The sequence below is a fragment of the Trematomus bernacchii genome, unplaced genomic scaffold (genome assembly GCF_902827165.1).
Source record: "Trematomus bernacchii unplaced genomic scaffold, fTreBer1.1, whole genome shotgun sequence".
Classification (NCBI taxonomy): domain Eukaryota; kingdom Metazoa; phylum Chordata; class Actinopteri; order Perciformes; family Nototheniidae; genus Trematomus; species Trematomus bernacchii.
This window is the reverse complement of record NW_022987910.1, coordinates 2,156,558-2,176,475: the sequence shown is the minus strand read 5'-3', so window position 1 is coordinate 2,176,475 and position 19,918 is coordinate 2,156,558. Positions and strand designations below refer to the sequence as shown.

The 19,918-nt window shown below is 38.7% G+C and overlaps 1 protein-coding gene and 1 long non-coding RNA gene across 3 annotated transcripts in view; one reads left to right on the top strand and one right to left on the bottom strand.

Annotated features, from left to right (window-relative positions):
• The window catches only part of zgc:172282 (leucine-rich repeat and fibronectin type III domain-containing protein 1-like protein), a 154,557-nt gene that overhangs the window by 97,867 nt on the left and 36,772 nt on the right, over positions 1-19,918 (top strand). The gene's annotated exons all lie outside the window — the stretch shown is intronic.
• LOC117470236 lies at positions 6,243-8,373 on the bottom strand. Of its 2 annotated transcripts, none has more exons than XR_004554679.1 (3): positions 8,291-8,373; positions 6,537-6,705; positions 6,243-6,334 (listed from the first exon to the last, which is right to left on the bottom strand). It is a non-coding gene; the product is annotated as an uncharacterized LOC117470236 (long non-coding RNA). The 2 variants fall into 2 exon arrangements; XR_004554678.1 differs by lacking the exon at positions 8,291-8,373 and adding an exon at positions 7,772-7,844.

Sequence of the window (19,918 nt, the reverse complement as noted above, 5' to 3'; positions counted from 1 at the left end):
AAAATGCCGCCGGCTTCCCAACCCATAATCTCCGTGTTTGGTGTCTTGTTGCGGTTCTCAACATTGTCCCAGATCGATGTTTAATTATCCTATGACATGCCCCCCCCACCCCCACCAGTTCCCTACCCTTCTTCGTATCCGCCGTCCACTACTTCTGTCTCTCTGCTGCCCCACAACATCAGGCATTTAGCTTTTCACAGATGGAGGGAGAAGACATTTGAATAAACACACTGTTGAAAAAGGAGAGTGAGGTGGGAGGGCGAGAAGGGAAGTGAATTAGAGGAGAAGATGGAGCTAAGAAGGGGGCAGTGGGTTAGGAGGGAGAGAGTAGGGCAGGATGGGGGAGGAGCAGAGCAAAGAGAAACATGAGAGGATGAGGGGAAAGCAGAAGAGGGGATTTGGATGCTAAGTAGGGATACAAAAGATGAAAGATGGTGGATGGATTGCATCCTGTAACACCCGATAGATTTTGAGTAAATAAACTCGTAATGATTGAGTTGGCATCATGTGATTGCAGGAGCTTAATATTCAATCCAGTTTGATCTATGTTTTAAGCTTCCTGGTAGTGTTGAACTTAGACCCTCGTGATAACAGATGTGAGAGGTGGTAACATCACAACTTAAAGTAGCATCCATAAAAGAAAATCCATATTTTTCAAATGCTTTATTTTTTTAATGGCATGTATTGACACCAGAACTTTATGATACTCTTCTAGGCACAGTTTTTGGGCCGTTTCCTATGATGATTGGGTGCAATTCACAACAAAGGTTCAGGTCTTAGCTCACGCATAAAAAATCACCAGTCTGTGCTCTAATGGAGAGGTGAGGCGAGGGCTGTGCATCACTGAAGGGCACAAAACACTTTTGACATTTATAAACGCCGGCTGTTAACCTACAAAGTGCACATTGTTTTTGTGACTGCAAAAAACGCTCGATAAAATATTTAATTTTCGCACTACGTCTGTGAGTAACTCCACACTTTTCTCTTGAGTTTCCTACCACAGTACAAACATGCAAATCAGATGCAGGTCACTTAACCATACATACAAATAAACTATACATTTCCCTTTTACATATAATGTAGTATTTTTGTTTTTAAAGCCCTTGGAGAGGACCAGAGTATTTTTGTTCTGCATGTGATCGTCATTATGTAGAAATACAGTATATATTACTCAACCTTCTTGAAGAATATATATGAAGAAGTTATTTTAATCTGGTTATTCTATCTGTCTAGATTTTGCCACTTATCTGGACTCAGGTCACATCCATTTAATGTATTATATCATTCGAGAACATTGTCCTTTAATTTAAAGTCATTCTAGGCCATATTGTTCTTGCACATTTTTCATTAAACTATTATACTATATTTGAAACAGAATAGGCAGAATTAATAGAACAAAAGAATGGTTGGAATGCAAAAAGAATGCATTGATAGAAAGTTTAACATAGTACTCTGTTAAAATATGTGTCAATCTTGATATCTTCTTACATTTAGTCTCTCACTTGGATAAAAAAGAAAAATCAAAGCCTGAAAGCATCAAGATAAGCAAGTAAACAAGACAAGTCAAACCAATCCCAATCAGTGAAGCCCAATCCAATATATCGAGCGTACTGCAGTCCAATTTATTTCAGCAGTAAGCCAGGATGAGATTAACTAAGTATTAAGGCATTTTTGTCCTTGTCCTATTTGCAACTGCTTTGCAACTCACTCAATGCTTGTGCATATTAAATGTTAATATACAGCAAGTTTCATTTTCATTATTTGGTTACCATTTCTCTCTTGGGGTGTAATTCTATTGACATTAATTATGGTCATCCTGTCTTTTCCGAGTAAGGGTTAAGGGTTATTAGTGGTTTTGTTTGGGATTAGGGACACGATCCAGGGAAATTAAAGAAATCTTACTTACAAAATAACAACATAAACACCTTTGTTTACCTTCTTTTCCAACTTTGCATGCTTTAATAGCTGTTATGAATAGTACATTTTGAAACAAATCTTTCATTTATTGTCTTTTCTCTATGAAAATTCCATTATTTTCTATTGTGTAGTTGTAGTCATTTTCTCATTTGCAGTACGTAATCCGTCCAACCTTAAATCTATAATCCCTCTCACTAAACCTCCTTCCTCTTACTAAATTAGGTCTTCAAAATGTATAAGAGTAAAAAAACAACCCCAATTCAAATGAGTGTTGTGTATGTGATTGTGTTGATATAGAGCACCATAAGATGTGAATGCCTGTTTGCAGGTGCTGTGAAACATGATAATAACAGAGGCATTGATGATATACTCTACACTGTAAAAAAAAAAACGTTGTTTTTACGGTAAAAACCTGGCAGCTTTGTTGCCAGAATAATGATGTAAAAAATACGGTAAACTGTAAACAACTTTACAGAACAACGTGTATATTTTACAGTTTAAAACTGTTGTAATTTACATTTTAAATCTGTCATTTCAACAGCCCTTTTCTGCTGAATTAGCATGATCACGTTGCTATTAAACTGATTATTTCAGTAAGATTTACATGCAGTTGTTGTCTATTGTACATTGAATCCCATTCAATTTTACAGAAAAATACCAAACAAATAACACTGTTTAACTGTAAAAGCATCAGTGTAATGCTGTAATTTAACTGAATTTTCCCGCAAATTGTAATCAAAAGTTGTGTATAATTTAGTGTATTTTGCCGTAGTAATGACGAGTTTTACGGTGAAATCAACATCTAAATACTGCAATTTAAATTTTCTGTAAAATGTATTTATTACAATTAAAATGCAGAAAAAACTGTTCTATGAATAGCAATCTCTAAAACCGCCTGTAAGGATTATTGATATATAAAAATGTTTTTCCTATACATTAGTCAGATTGAAAGATTTCATTTAAACTACACTGCCTTCGTATATATATGTTTGACTATTACCAGAAATGTGAAGAATGTAATCCAGGGTACACAGATTAAGCACTTAAAATTTAAAATGCAAAGCTAGATAAACCTCAAGAGCCACTGTATTAAAAGTTGAACAAATTCCAACAAGAACTTGACTTTCCAAGAATTTATTATATATATATAATAGCAGTGATCAAAAACATCTGTCATTTCTCAACATACATATTGGTAAAACATACAAACTAAGGCTGCACAATAAACAAACAGCTCACATTGTCCAGGAAATTCAAGCTGAACAAAGTTGAGAGGTTACTTGCATCACATCAAATGATTTATGGGAAATAATGTTTTTAAATATTTTAGTACTTTATATGTCTCATCTCTTATAGTGGGCACCTGTATAATATAATACTCGACTGTCACAGCCACAGACTGAGCTGTAACTTAGCCAAAATAAGGGATTGTCTTAGTTGAATACATGTTCATTGCTAAAGGAAGTGTGTACGTGATGAAGCTACAGTTGCAAAACACATGTGTGTGTGTGTGTGTGTCTAATGCCGCGTTTCCACTACACAGCCTCGCTCGGCCCCGCTCGGCCTCCTTTGGCCGCGCCCGGCCTCGTTAGGACCAGCTCACTTTGTGGCGCGTTTCCATTACAGTTTAGGAACCGGGTCAGTATCTATAGTAACACAGTGTAGGCGGAGCGACGCTGCTTAAAACTGCCGTGACGTCATCTTCAATGCGACACAACAATGGAGATGTGAAAGCGATCGTTTGCTTGTTTTTTGCTGTGTGGTTTATTATCACAAGAAATAGACAAGAGTTGTTTCGAAAGAGGCGACGTATAGCAAGACGAGGTATAGAAGAAGCTGACGCGAGAGTTCGGGCAGTCCTCCTACGCCGCAGAGACTACAGGACGACTCGAATCACTACTAACTACAATGCTACTTGGTAAGCTAACGTTCGCTAACTAGCAATGTGTTTAGGCTCACGCTCCCTATACGACCAAAGTATTTCAAGTATTTAATTAATTGTAGCTACCACTTTTACGTATTAAAATATGTATGCTTTTGTTTGTGTATTTCAGAAGTTACCGACCGAGCTACCGAGTGGTGGAATGTGATTGTTCCATCTTTCACACACTCAGTGGGTGGAGAACTTCAGGATGCCTGAGGAAAACCTACGTGTAATACCTAAATATTCATTGTATTGTATTGAACATAAATACATCTTTTCTTTTTCACATACATGTGTTTGTCAAATTATTTAAACCAAAAAAATGTTATCAGAATTGACTATTTAGTAAATATTTGAATTTCAAGCACCAGTACTGCCCCCATAATAATAATCTAATAAATTAAGCAAATATCAAAGCAAACTATAAACATAAATACAAAAGTGTAAAACACAACAGAACTATATTCATAAATGCAAGTGTAAAAAATTGTTAACATGGATGGAGGCTAAAGTATCCACAGCATAAAATAATATGATTATGATGGTTTGTCTGAAAGACACAGCCTCAAGGTTCAAGGTTTTTTATTTTGTCATACGAACATAGCTAGTGTAGTTATGACAATGAACATCTTAGGTCACAGGCTCCTCCAACAGTGCAACACAATAACCCAGATCAACAGAAATATAGTGCAAGTAAATATTAAGCGCTGTGCACCGCTCTCTTTGTATAGGTGTTTTCTTTTGTTCTCTTCTCTTTGAAATATATAAGCAATGTGTTTGAGTCTAGCACAACGAGGGTATTACAATTGAGTAATTTTTCTACATGTATTTATCATGTATTCTTAATACCATTACAAAATATGTAATGTTATGTTTTAGAGGAGGACCTCAAGCTAGCAAACTCAATTTCAAACAGTATGCAGAGTTGTCCTGCTAAAGAGTTAAAATGTATTATTTAACCAAGTATTTATTCTCTTATTTGCTTTAATTGCAACAGATGATAAAGGTTTCACTGTGATAAGTATTCTCTTAAATCCATAAACCCCTGTACAGTGCTTTGTGGACGATGGTGTTTATGATATTTCTGACTGCAGAGGGACGCCTAGATGATGCCATCTTTCTGTGCGATCGCTGGTGGGTGCAATTATTTATCAACAAGCAATAAGATAAGACATGGCATTGATTCTGCTGGGCCAGTTGCCGTTCCTGCAGGGCCAGATCCTCTCCTCCTCGGTTTGTGCTGTTGATGCAGAGGACGTTGTTCGGAACTGTTCCTCCTCGCTAGTCCCAATGTAATCATCTAGAACAGAAACATGACTTGTAAATTCCACAAACTACTGCAGCACAATACTATAAATAGCAACAACAACTATAGAAAAGACAAACTGAACGTAAACAATGGCACATATGGTGTTAGCAAACAATAGCTCTCGCTAATGCTATCTGCCTAGCTAGCCTTCGGGGCTCCATCGGGGTTGTCGAACATAAATGTAAGGATAAAATAGACTTATTTGTTAGAAGTGAGCTTTAAAACAGATAGGGACACAAAGCAGGGACACAAAGCTTTCAAGCAAATAACAGCGTTAGCAAAAACGTACCATGCAGACTCCAGTAACGCCGTTGGAGAGTCCAGTGTCTGTGTAGAGACCTCCTGAAAGACTTTGATATTGCGAGTTGTCCCGTCGAGCACCCGCTGGACCTTATCATCTGCAATATAATGGACGTCGTCACTTCCTCGACCGACCATGGTGTGCTTTTCTTTGCCATTGTTGTAGCTCCTCTGTTAACAAAAATGCTGTTTGTAAAAATGGATTATCTCGCGCGCAGATTGTGACGATTCTCTCCGACCAATCAGCAGCCGAGAGCGTTGACGTCACAAACACAGCCCGGTTGTCTCTGGCCCTGGCCCCACGATTTTATGAGGCCAGAAAAACTGAGAATTAGGACCAGCCGGCCGGTACTAGGCCAAGTGGAAACGCAACCACAAACGGGCCGCTGACGTCACAGCCCTCTTAAACCGGGCTGCGCGCTGTAGTGGAAACGCGCCATAAGTGAGATAGGTGAAGAGGTAGGGTCAGCAGAGACCCTTCACTTCAGAAGCAAAAACCCAAGTGGAAAACAAAACAAAACCACCCAGTGGAGTGTAACACGTCAACATTTTTACACTCAACAGTGATGTCCTGAGCTTTTACAATGACCTTAAAAGAATAGTTTGACATTTTGAGAGTTACATATTGCATTTTTTTAAATTAGTTAAAAGAACATGAAAAAAAAGGCACTTCAAATTTTAACTACGATTTAAACAATCAAACAAACTGTAACTTGGGCACATCGCCACATGCCATTGATCTTACTGTCCATATTCAGACATCACGCCACTCATGGCTCGAAAGTTCCTGTATCAAGGTGAGGACTCTCGGGTTCACCTGAAGACGGGATGCACGTGTCTTCTCCACTTTGGTGCCCTTCTCTGGGTTGATGGAGAAAAAACACCTTAAAATAAAAATACTAACAAACAACAGAATTAATAATAAAATAGCTTGCCTAACAACAAAAAAACTTCACATCAATCTTATTATTTTGAAGCCAAAATGACAATTATCTTAACCCCCAATTCACTGAAGCAGCTGCTTTAGATTTGTTGCAGTTTAATAAAATAAATTGTTGGATAAAGCCAATCCCAAAAAACACATACCTCTGGACAAACTCCAGGGTGGATGCCAGCTCTGACGGGTAGGCGATGTTGAAGCAATAATAGCTCCCAAACATCATGGACAGGGCAGAAACCAAGGAGGGGATGTTGTCCTGTACTATGTTTCGATCCACACTCAGCATGAATCGCCTTGAAGAATAGCATGATCGTCCTAAAAAAGAAGAAAAACACAATTCAAACTAAATTAAAACAAGACTTGTCTTCCTGAAATATTTCACAAAACAATTTTAGCACACATTTTAAGGTCTGTTAAATTGCTCACCATCAATACAAAAATGTATGTATGTGTATTTGCAGGTTAAGGGGAGATAAATGTAATGTCAATTTGACTTGCTTTTAGGGGATAGTTCATATTGTTTGAAGGGGGGTTGTAGGAGCTACAGTTTAGAGAAACGGAGAGGAGAACCAGCAGACAGCTAAGCAATGCACTGCTGTGGACATAGTTAAGCCACCAAAAAAGCTAAAACAATATTACTCTTAGTGTATGCTATATTAAAGAATATTTTCTTTACAGCTATACAGTCTGTTTCTGATAGGGACTGAAGCAGCAGGGTACATTTGTGACAATATCATAAATATAGCATACACGTAAACTGAATTTTTAGGTGGCTAAAATACGTTTCGCTGCTGCACCCATCCACAGCTTTACATACGTACCCGTACTCCTGCCTGTTCCTCCAAAGACATGCAAGTAATACACTGACTATGGATAAGTATCCATAAGCATCCAAACTAGCCCTTTACGAGCTTACAGTAACAAAAAGCATTGTGCAACATAAACGTCTCAAATTAGACAGAAAAGAGAGAAAGAAGTGGCAGAAAGAACAGAAAAAAGTAGACTGCCCGTTAACTTTGAACCCCCTCAGATGTAACTTCAAACCCCCCACTTCACAACAGCATGAATTAAACGAAAATAAAGAGTTCAGCTTTTAGCATGATACTTCAATAACCCAGACTATTTAAATTAACTCCCGGTCAGTAGACGTTATAACTATGACTGCAAAATGCACTCAATCACAAACAGAAGCTAGTATTGTCCTGACAACACACCGTTGTTTGCTTGCAGTTCGCGCCAACACATTTGAAAAAACACTTATGCAATGCAGAACATAAACGTTTTGCTGCAAAATGCACTCAATCACAAACAGAAGTTAGTATTGTCCTGACAACACACCGTGTTATAATTGAAGTTTGAAGAAAATAAACGGTTAGCTTACCAGTGCTACAGATGTGATCCTGCGCTCATGTGCACACAGCTCCGTGGCAGGCAGACTTGAGACAGACTTGGCCACGCCCTGAGCCGTAACCGTTAACCTGCAGGTAATCATTTTTAGCACGCTAACATGACTGCCCGTTAACTTTGAACCCGCTCAGATGTAGCTTCAAACCCCCCGCTTCACAACAGCATGAATTAAACGAAAATAAAGAGTTCAGCTTTTAGCATGATACTTCAATAACGTTACCAGACTATTTAAATGAACTCCCGGTCAGTAGAAGTTATAACTATGACTGCAAAATGCACTCAATCACAAACAGAAGCTAGCATTGTCCTGACCACACACCGTTGTTTGCTTGCAGTTCGCGCCAACACATTTGAAAAAACACTTATGCAATGCAGAACATAAACCCTCAACGTTTTGCTGCAAAATGCACTCAATCACAAACAGAAGTTAGTATTGTCCTGACAACACACAGTGTTATAATTGAAGTTTGAAGAAAATAAACGGTTAGCTTACCAGTGCTACAGATGTGATCCTCCGCTCATGTGCACACAGCTCCGTGGTCCGTGGAAGGCAGACTTGAGACAGACTTGGCCGCGCACTGAGCCGTAACCGTTAACCTGCAAAAAGTGGCAGCTCCCACGATAATTAAATAGTCCAATAAAATAACAGAAACAAACTCTACTGCTCAGTAGGCGTGTCTCAGTTCAGCGGCCGTTTCCTTCGGAGGCGTTCGATTACTGTTTGGGCTGTCTGCCGTGGGCTGCATTCCACTCCAAATAGCCGGTCGGCCGCAGAATCCAAACGCCAGCTGTTTTATGGATTCTCATTTAATTTCCAAGAATATCTCAGTACTGGGTTATTTCCAATTTCAAAAATAAACATATGTATTAAACAAATAGAAATAAGAAGTAAGTATATTATAGTATATTCAAGAATGAAAAAATATAAAAAAACATGATTTTAACACTGTCATGTTGTAATTGTAACTGTATTGTATTGTTTTATGTATTACAGTTTTTCTGTGTTCAAACCACAGTAATCTGTAAATTATACAATGAAATATAATTATTTTAACATATTCTTAATGTGAATTTAACAGTTTTGTTTGGTTCAGTACTTTACGAAATATTACTGTAAATTAAACACTGCTTCATTGTTTCTCTATTTACAGTTTTTTGATGTTGTGATTTTACAGCTTTTCCCTGTTAATTTCACGGACTTTTTTTACAGTGTATGCATGTGTTGAATATCATAGTAAAATCCATTATTTTCCTAGTATAGACTTGAAACACAACACTGATTGCCTCTCTTGCCTCTTATTCTCTCTCCCTGTCATTATCGTGTTTGATCACTCCATTATGCATACCCCGGTCTTCTTACTCCTTTCTCCGGTGTCTTCCATATTTATTTTTTCATCTTCTAATCCAAGATTCTCTCTATAAATAAATAGACACATGTCTCCACACATGCGCATATAGTCATGCAGTATTATCATGTATCGGGTCATACTTTTCTATTTTTAAAATGGTGCATGCTGTTACATCGATCTGCATTATTGGCCGTTAGCAGCTATTGTCGACAGCCATCCCCTTTTCTCTTTATATATTTGATTATTTATCCATCTCTGTCTATTGCTTTTGTAATCTGTTTGACCTCATTAAGACTCCATTGTTGTAATGCTGAACCCCTTAGAGGTTAAAGGGCCCATGTCATGCTTTTCCGGTTATTACCCGTCCCCTTGTGTGTTATGAAGGTTTTTATGCATGTAACCGGTGTGCAGAGTCAAAACCCTGAAAAAACACCCTGTAGCGTGTAAAACTCTAACACAGAAAATATCTCCCGAAAAAACGCCTCGTTGGAGATATGTCATTGTCCATTTGATTCTTCCATTTCGTTCCGGGTATGGCATGACATCATGCCGGAACGAAATGGACCAATATGTGGAGCCGTTACGTTACGTCCGCGGAGCCGTTACGTTACGTCCGCGGAGCCGTTACGTTAAACACCCGCTGATTGGTTCAAATTGACCAATCCACGGACTTCCTCACACACACACACTCTATGTGCAGGCAGCAGCTCTGCTGATTTCTCCTCCCTGGCTGCAGGCTGATAACAGACAGTTGGGATCGCGGCAAAATTCTCTCTGCAGACCCATTCTCACAGCGTTTATCAACCTTTTTCGTACTCAATATCAAGCCACACTTATTGTTTTTAATCCAGCTGTGAGTTTGTGTGTGCTCAGGATGAGTTTGGCTGTGTTTAGCTGTGTATCCTAAACAAGGAAACCACACCTCCACGGAGCTCAGTGCGATTCACAACGTCCCGACCAATCAGAGCACACTGTGCTCACAGGGAGGGTGGGGGCTGGAGCTATTGGAGCTACAACGAGCCGTTAAAGGCAGAGAGTGAAATTCAATGAATACACGTAGTTTACAGAGATGCTGTATGAGAAACCAATGTGAGTTTGGAAAATGCACAATATAAATATATTCTAGTAGACCTCAACAATGGAATTATGATCAGTGGAAATGGCCATGACATGGGCCCTTTAAGCTGCATTACATATGAGGGTTTGATTTGTATAATTGCTATGTATTTACTTCATAGTATCACAAACAATGTAATTAGCTGTGGATATTGAATAGTCTGACCTTGTGATACTATAGGGGCATTTTTGGGAACTCACTGTGGACCAATCTGTTTATTCAAGATTTAATGATTATGTTTCATTAGATCTGAATATATGAATTTGAAATAGGTCTGACCCCTGAAAATGTCTGAATCAAACCCTTTAGCCTATTTAATAATGTATTGGTTATGGGTGTTGAAGCTCACATGGAGTAACAGTATGTATAATGAGTTACTTATGCTCATCATTCCACAGACATTCGAACCCAGAAAAAAAACTCGCTGTGGATACAATCCAAAACGTACTATTCAAAAAGGTAGCACACATTTTGTTTTGATTATTTAGAAAAAAGTCAGCACATTTCCATTCTTTATAGTTATATGTAGCTAATATTAGGGGTTGATTCATCCAAATTAGCAATTGTTAGAGCTAATTTTGCTAAGTTGGTTGCCAATAAACCAGAAGAAGATTGTGTACAACAACGTAGAAGATATGACAGAAATATGGCATTTATGTTTGATCATGGTTTGATTTGGCATTGATCAAATCAGATCTCATATTTGTGTCTCCTCAAATTACCGTCTTTTAAGTGAAGCAGACCATTTTTAATTCAATTGTTAAATGATTAATTCCCATAAGGACAAAAAAGTGTTAAGAAACTCTTCAACAAAAGAGCACCTGACTACCTTGATATCAAGGATGTATCAGTATAACTGAATATTAACTGCACTGTATTTCAGAGCACTAATCAGATATTCGTGACATCTGCCTAAACATTGAGATTAATGTTGCCATAGGCGGTGAATGTTTACCCAAGCAGAAGCCTTTACACTTAATAAATCAGAAAGAAGGGTGGTGTTGCTGAAGATCTTCGGCATGGTTCATGGATTCTCAGTTTGCTACCCGTGTCAGCTTATCTGTTTCAGAAGATATTAGCTCATATGTCAGTGTGTGAAAGTGTAATTAAAACAACTACAACCAGGCAATTTTGTTGTGGTGCTTCATGTTTAATTAGCGACTTATTCCAAACATAAAATGTCCCATTCTTGGCATTCCTGCTGCCATCAATTTGAATCATGGCCTTTGTTAATTTGTTAAATGTACTGTGATAATTGTAAATGTTCTGCGCTTCACAGACATCAGTTATTACATTCAAAATCCAGTTTGACAATTCTCCCATAAAATCCAGTAATAGTAATAATATTAGCTGCGCAACCTAAGATGGAAAAACACACAAAAAAAGAAAGGAAATATGTTTTTCAATTACTTCCATTCCTGACTTGCTGATAATGTAAAACATGTGTTGTATTGTTTCTAATGTCAACGCTTGCCACACATTTGGACATCATTTTCGAGCTATATCTCTGAAAACACCCCCCCCCCTTCATTTCAAATGACATCCGGCATACAAATATAGATTTCGGCGTACTGTTCTTTGATCCACGTTTTCATAAACATTTGTTAAGTATCCCCCTGATGCCCTTATCCGTTCTGACTTACAATAACTTCAAAGAGGTGCATACATTCATTTTCATTTCACTTTCATTCATTCATTTCCATGTTATTGAGATGCAAGGCAGAGTAGGGAAAGCAGGGCGGAGGGAAGAGGGAGTAAGAGAGGAGGAGATAGTGTTGAGGACAGATGAAAGAGACGGAGAGTGGAGAAGGTGGGTAGAAAAAGTAACTTGGAGGAAGATGAGGAGAAAGATAAAGGATGGCAAAGGTTGGAAGGAGAGTGGGAGATAAAAGAAATATGAAATAAAGGAGCAAAGGAGAGAAAGTGGGGGGATGGAAGGAGGAAATGAGGCCTCATTAGGAGTGAGGTCCCCTGCCTCAGCAACACACAGAGGACCTGCTGTCAGGGGTCCGGCTGAAGGGGCTTTAAAACACAACTGAATCACCAACCTACTGCCACCATCTCTTATTCATACAGAGTAGGGAGGCAGGGGGAACAAACTCAGATGAATCACTGAAGAAAACAAGAGATGCTCTGCACATAGACACACACAAACACAAGGACTTTTAAGGACACACACCTGGAAAGAGTGCTGCCAGTGGGAAATTAGAAAAGTCTTCCTCAGCACTTGCATCTCAGTGTTTTCTGTGTACCCTTGTCTTGTCTGTTTTAGTGCTTAAGATATGTGATGATATGTCGTTTTAAGGGATCAGTGTCAGCAACATAAACAAAAGAAAAACGTATTTCTTCCAGTGAAACTTAACGAAGAATAGGTCTGAATGTTTGTAAGGAAGGGCCCATCACTGAACTGGCTCGCTCAGTTTGGAGTGAGGCCCAGACGGTGTGCTGTCTGGGGGTCCAACAACTACAATGTAATGTCAATTCTGGGTCAGAACTATCCAAATTACAGAAAATAACCAGCCAGCTGAGCGTAAGTCGTTGAAGAAAAGGAAGTACAGCTTTTATTTTCTTAATTATTAGATCTGAGGGTGACACAATTAAAGTGAATGCAATACATCTAAATACAAATCAACAATTGAAATGAGATTATTCCCGGAAAAAAGGGCATAGAGTCAATATTTTGTAAAGCACCAAAAGTTATTTCTAAAATGATTTAGAAATATTGATAGTGCGGTAGTAGATTGTTCTCTATCACCCAGCTCTAGTGGGAGGCAAGTAGAATTTGATTGTGCTGTTTCAAAGCTAAGCATTTTATGCCTCTCTCGTGTCCTGAACTCATGTCCTCACATGGGCACTGAGCAATCACTGCTAATTGTTGAAAACAGCGTCCTGTCACTGCTGATAGGCTGATGTCTCAGTAGCGGTCTCTTTTAATTGGCCCATTCAAGTGTGTGCGTGTGTCCATACATACTTTATTTAGTGTGTGATCTTTCATTAATTACTGAGGCCAATAATACGTATTCCCCCCTCACTGTCCTTCATGTCTGTTTCTCCTTGCGTTGCCCTCTCTCTTCTTCTTTGTCTGTAACACTCCCTCTTCCTCCTCTCTCATTGCCGTATTATCTCGATCTCTTTGCTTATCACACAGCAGGAAGCCACAGTAATGACCAGCTCTTCAAAATCACCACACACACACAAACACATAAACAATGAGACCTCAAATCACTGCCATCGAGACACACATAGAAAATGTGTGAAGTTCATAAACAAGGAGAGAGCAAGCACAGGAACGAGGTGATGGAAAGGCATTAGTCTGCAGAGCAGAATAATAATGGCCTACTAACTTCCTAATGCGCTAGCGTGCACAAAATTCACATTTGCAGATGTGTATGTGTGTGTTCATTTCTGTCAGCATGTGCTGAACGCACAGATCAGCATGCAGCCCAATAACGGCTGATCTAGCTCATAGTCTGTGTACATGTATGCAAGGGTGCCTGTTTATTCATGAGATCACATAATGCTGAGTGAAATATTTATTAATTATGTAAAGGCTGGTGTTTGCATGCATGTGCGATGTTTGAAGTGTGTGCGTGTGTGTGTGCGTGTGCGTGTGCGTGTGCGGAGGTCTTTGGTGTTGTCTGTGTGGATACGGTTCAGTTTAATAGGGTTTTCGCGTCTGCTGACACTGCATTTGCATAAGCTGAGTTGATCATTGAAAGCGTATGTATGTGTGAGGGTGTAAACATGTAAGCAAGCCTGCTCCCTTCAGTGCAGAACACCACTATTACTACGTTATCTTTTCCTGTTTGAAATATTCCACCAGCGATTAAACCGAGTCTCCTTTTCTCTTTCCATTTCCCTTCATACTCCGTTTCTCCCATTTAACTGCCCGTCTGTTCTTTCTCAGTTTTTCCTCCGCATACTTACAAGAAGGTAATGCCTTTGAATTATTCCCATTTTAAATGCATTACAAATCAGGGCAGGGCGGATTATACAAAGAAGAACTTCATATTTTCCAATGGTTCTACAGAGGGCTTTGGAACTCCGCTTTTGAGATCATTTGTATCTCCATACAACGTACAATAAAAATAGCAATAATGTACAATAATTGGAACTTTTTATGACACTTACAAATAGTAGATGGTTTTGGTATTTAATTTCCAAATGTCCTTTTGATGACACCCCTTTCCATCTGATCATGATTGGTGTAAGCTTCAGAAGTTAGCAAAATAGCTGCATCCATGTAGAGAAATATTAGAAATCGAGTTTAAACATCCTGGTCAGACCAATGGATGTATTGACACATCCCACCCACTTTCATGCATCAGAGCTACCTTGAGTAAGCTTTCTTGAAAAAAAAGACAAGATGTTTTTTTGTTTTTTTTTATTTACATCCCTACAACTGGGGTTGAATCATTTCCCTCAGATTACAATCATTTTTAGCCTCTGGTATGATAGTACGGAGTAGAACATTTCCCATCTGGCAACACTGCTATATAGTAAGAGCAAAGCTTAATCTTGTCCCTGCCTCGATAACTTATGCATGCAAATATGCATGTTTAATGCCACAGCTTATCACAATTTAGAGTATATGGGTATCTAAATGGATGTGATTCAGATTTTGAGTGAGCCTCAGCTCAGGGACCTGACTCAGAACATAAGGGACAATGCATTCAATTAAATTGTGAGTAAGTAAAACATGATTAAAATTGCGAGTAATGCGGTTTTGGTTTAGCAGTAGACATTAAAACTGAAGGGTTTAGTAGGCTGGATCTTCTGCTTGACTGTATTGAACTGAAAACAGGTTGTATCGATCCCCCAAAACCTCTGGCGTGTATCAAGTACAATTTGTCATTGAACTCAAAAGTCTATCCCAGCCCTTACAAGACTCTAAAGCCATTCACACGCACCAGCCTCACCCCACTCTCTCCCCCTATGGCCCACTTAGATGGATGTAAAATGTAATCCGCCAGCTGAACTAAATACATGCTCCCCAGTGTCAACACTGCTCATTCCATAATGTAATTTCTCTCTCTCTCTCTCTTCTAAATGTTTCCTCCCTAGTTTCTCTTAACTTCTTCTCTTGTATTTTTCTTATTTATTTGCTGCCTTTCAGTATTGCGTCTATGGTAGATGTTCTAAATTTAGTACATAGCCCCCACTTTAACACAGCACTTTAAATGAATTCAATCTCCTCTCTCTCTGTCTCGCCGCCTTTGTATCTGTTTCTCTCTGTTGCCCTCTTTCTCTCTCTCTGTGGTTGATGGGCCACGGGTGGTTTGTGGATCGATTCTTTTGATAAATGGAAGGAAATCTGGCTTTGGCTTGACAATCTTAGCTATTACAGCAGGTTTAGGAGCTAACTGGTTAAGTGTCCATGTGTGTGTGTGCGTGTATTTGCCAACATTACTTACAGATAAACAGACACAGACAGGAAGAGAAGCAGACAGACGGTATTACTGGTTGTTTAGTTGTAAGCTGTTTGAGAGATACAATACGCAGTGGATACTAATGCCCTGTGGTCACAGTCCAGCAGTACAGAGAGGCTATTCTGTATTCAAATTACTGTTACCACTCTTATCTATTCACATTATTTAGCATTATTGTGTCACTGCTGCTCATTTCTTGAATGCATTCCTTTCACGCCAGCAGGCAAAATCACCAAATTATAAAAGATGAGGGATGTGATTTGTGGAATTGCTTCACAGAAAATACCTGCACCCAAGCCACAAGCTACCTTATTTGCATGCAACTCCCATTTTGTTCCTCAATCTTGTGCGTTTCAAGGTCACACAAATAGCTATGTGTTACAGGGCTGCTTGTGACAGTGTGAAAAAAGAGCTTGCAAAGTGAATTGGACATGCAGAGGGAGAGACAGAAAGGACAGAAAGGACATTAAGTTGTGACAGAAAACCAACATTGTCTTAATTTAGTTGCAAGTTTCAATTGTGTGAAATAAGAGGGCAATTTATATGAGAACGATTGCTTTATTAGGATATATAATTTCATTTTGGTGTTTGAGAGTGGTGGAAATCAATTTCTGTCTTTATTAACTTCAATGCAAACGCACAATTCAAATCATACCACAACAATGAGCTTCTGGTTAGTTTTATAACATATTATTATCGGCAAACAGTGCTGTATCCGTATTTTTCCAACTTTAATTATTCTGCCATAGTTACAAAAACAACCCTTGTACTAATAAAACTCAGTTTTCTTCCAGTGACAAATTGTCAAACATCCTTATCCCTGCTATTGAGAATGATCTGTATTTGTAAAGCAGTATTAGTCAAATATACCCTATCAGTACCGATTCCTAATGATCAGTATAATAGTATTGTAAATATATCCAGTTTCAAATCTAAACAAAACAAAGTCCACCATTTGGTGATAAAGCCTTTGAATTAAAAGTGGTGACACATTGGGGTCCAAAGGGGAGCGCAGCAGGACAGCTTTTAAAGTAAGGCTCAAGATCAATATGTGATATTGAACAGAATGTAGCATGGGCAATTCGACAAAGTAGGCACAGTTAGTTATTTAGAAATGTTGGTGGAATGGTTAAGAAAGAAACTATTAATAGATGCATTTTCAAGCATCAGAGAATATTTTAGTTGACATTGTACAGTATATGTAAGAAAATGTAAGACTTCTAGTTATTTAGTTACACAAACTCAATATGTTTAGTGGTGTATATTTCTGACATATTTTATTTCTGCAAAACATTTGTAAACAATTGGTCGGTATTATTCAAAAGATACAGTTGGGAGATGCTTTTCTCTCTCTGGACTGCCACCTGTTCATCATCCTAAATGTTCCTCAAACTTACACACTTAAGATGTAGCCATTTTAAAGTTGTAGTGGGCGTTCTGCTATGTTCCACATCGACAATGTTTTGTTGGTACACAAAAAGACAATGTATTAGACAGAAAGGCAAAAGTGAAGTAGGTATTCAGTCAGAAAAGACATGAAATAAATTGACAGCTAAATTGTTTGCATTCTAAACATTGTGTTTATCTGTGACATGACAGACGAGACCAGGACAGAGATGAATAGAGATACGAGTAGAGGTTCTGTTCATAATTCAGTGCAGGGAGAGGGACCGATAAGCCCTACTGCACACCATAATCCACTGCAGGTCTGTACAGACTGCTCGTAGTCCTTTCAGAAATTGACTTAGTGCTCATGGAAATCGAAGGACAAAAACACACATTAACAGCGACTCAGAAACTCTCACATTACAGCTAAATTACTGTAAATAACTAACAACAGCGCTCGCAAAGGCACCCCACATTACAGATGGATTGAACAAAGTGCTCAGAGTACAATAATAACACCAACAATCTAGTGCAACCCCCAAACACCCACGCAGACTCGGCTATTGTGCTGTTTCCTTTATGCATGCATTATGTATATTCACAGCAGCTTTCACCTTATTGATTTTTAAATGTTTTTTTCTTCTCCCGTGGTGAATGCCCCTGGACTTTCTCACTTTAGCTTTTTAACTGCCTCTGCTGCTGATCTGAAACCCTTTTAACATACCTGCCAGTGATTATACATTCGGAAAAAAATGACGACTGATAAAATGATATCCTCTTGCTTGAGCTATGTCTGAGGCCAGTGTCTGATATCCAGCTTCATACTCATGCTAATGTTGCCTATGTGTCGACTGTATTGATACCAAAGCTGCTCTTTGAACTATGGGCTTGCTTGCTGGGAGAGGATTATGTTTTGACTGTGTTTGTGTGGTTCTAAATCCCTCACACAGCAAACTGACCTCTGGGCGGATGGAGAGAAATTTGTTCATCCTCAAGATAAACACACACAAAGAAAGATAGAATTACACACACACACACACACACACTTCTTAGTCTATCTTTCCCTTTCACTCTCCCTTTCACTTGCACATACACAACAACACACATATTGGTTGAATAATGGCCCAGTGAGTGGTGTGCCTATGGGGAAAGCTGTCAGTTTAATTGAATCTAGTATTCTCCATTCTCCCAGCCTGCTAATTGATTCTGTCAGGCTCTTCTGCTTGACAAAGACACTGACATTTCCCCCTGCTTGGTTATGACTGTCACATTGTGAGTGACTGTGTGTGTGTGTGTGTGTGTGTGTGTGTGTGTGTGTGTGTGTGTGTGTGTGTGTGTGTGTGTGTGTGTGTGTGTGTGTGTGTTCTTGTACATTATTTAGTTAGAGCTACAGGAACCTGTTTGAGTGTATATTGATGTGATTTAAGCACATCACCATTTTGGGAGAACAGTGCAGACCAGATGGCCGTGTGTGTGTGTGTGTGTGTGTGTGTGTGTGTGTGTGTGTGTGTGTTCCTTATCACTTCTTAATCATATTGTTTATTTAAAGAAATGTGACCTAGGCTTTTAAATTACTCAGTTCTAACAGATGCAGTACTTAAGCATAGTGCAGTCGTATGTTAATAAATAATATTAAGTAAACCAGACAAATGATCACACAATCACACAGTGTTATGTGTTATTTAGCCCCACTAATATAAATATATTCAATAGCTCAAAGACAGTGCTTAGCAGTGATTTGTCAATTGAGGTGCTTTTGAAACTCAGTTGCTTATTCATTGTTAACAATTCATGAAGACATTTTGAACATTCCATGCTTAAATGTTGATCAATTAAATGTTTTAATTCTGAACTAAGTGTTGATTGTGTTGAAAATGTTCATGCTAGCTTTGTTCATCCAGCTGCGAGCTTAAAAATAAACTAAACATACATTGGGAAAGGACAACATGCAAGTATAAAGGCATGTTTGTTTGCCAACTTTGTGTGGCTGTATATGATTAAGGAGCATTTCATCAAAGGGTCTACAGCAACTACTTCATTTGTATTTCATTACAAGTCAGCAATTGATTTATTGCATTCACTTCAGAAAATCTGAGATTTGCGGCCCTTTCAAATCATGTGAGATGTTAGTGAAGACCACACACATACCTACCTGCATATATATACACGGAGAGAGAGAAAACATAATTGTTTTACCAATATGCAACCTGAAATGGTATGTCTGACTGTTGCTGGGTTTAAGAATGCTGCACATTTTTGTCGAGAAACAAAAGTATTTCTTCATCTCTGTCACAGAGAAAACAGAAATCCATCCATTCAAGGTCGAGTATTTCGGAAAATGAAGTAAAAAGCAATCACTTTAAAAGCAATCAATTTTCACTTTAACCAAGGACCCGGATTATTTCAGCCAAACTGTCCCGGTATTTAAGACAGAAAAACTGGATAATTCAGTGCACTGATCCAACTTTATCTTGTGTGATACCGATTCTGAAAACAGAACTCGGGGTGTCTGCTGATACCGAGTTCTGTTCCCAGGGAAAGGCTCCGTTTGATATTAAGCCTCTCCATAAACCTCACTGTGTTGAATTTGGATGGAAGACATGAGGCCAGAGATTGCTGCAGCACTCAGAAAATGGCAAAGTCTTATCACTCAATGATTGTAACTGATAGCAGAAACACAATCCTTTATACTGAAATTGACTAAGAAACTGTATTTTGTGTAGATCAGATTACGGCTGATACCCGTTCTGCCTAAAAGGGTTAATATTGGCACACATATCATTTTGACACCTCCTCTGTCAGCCTTCGATGTTTGAGAAAGTGATTATTTGGGGGATTTA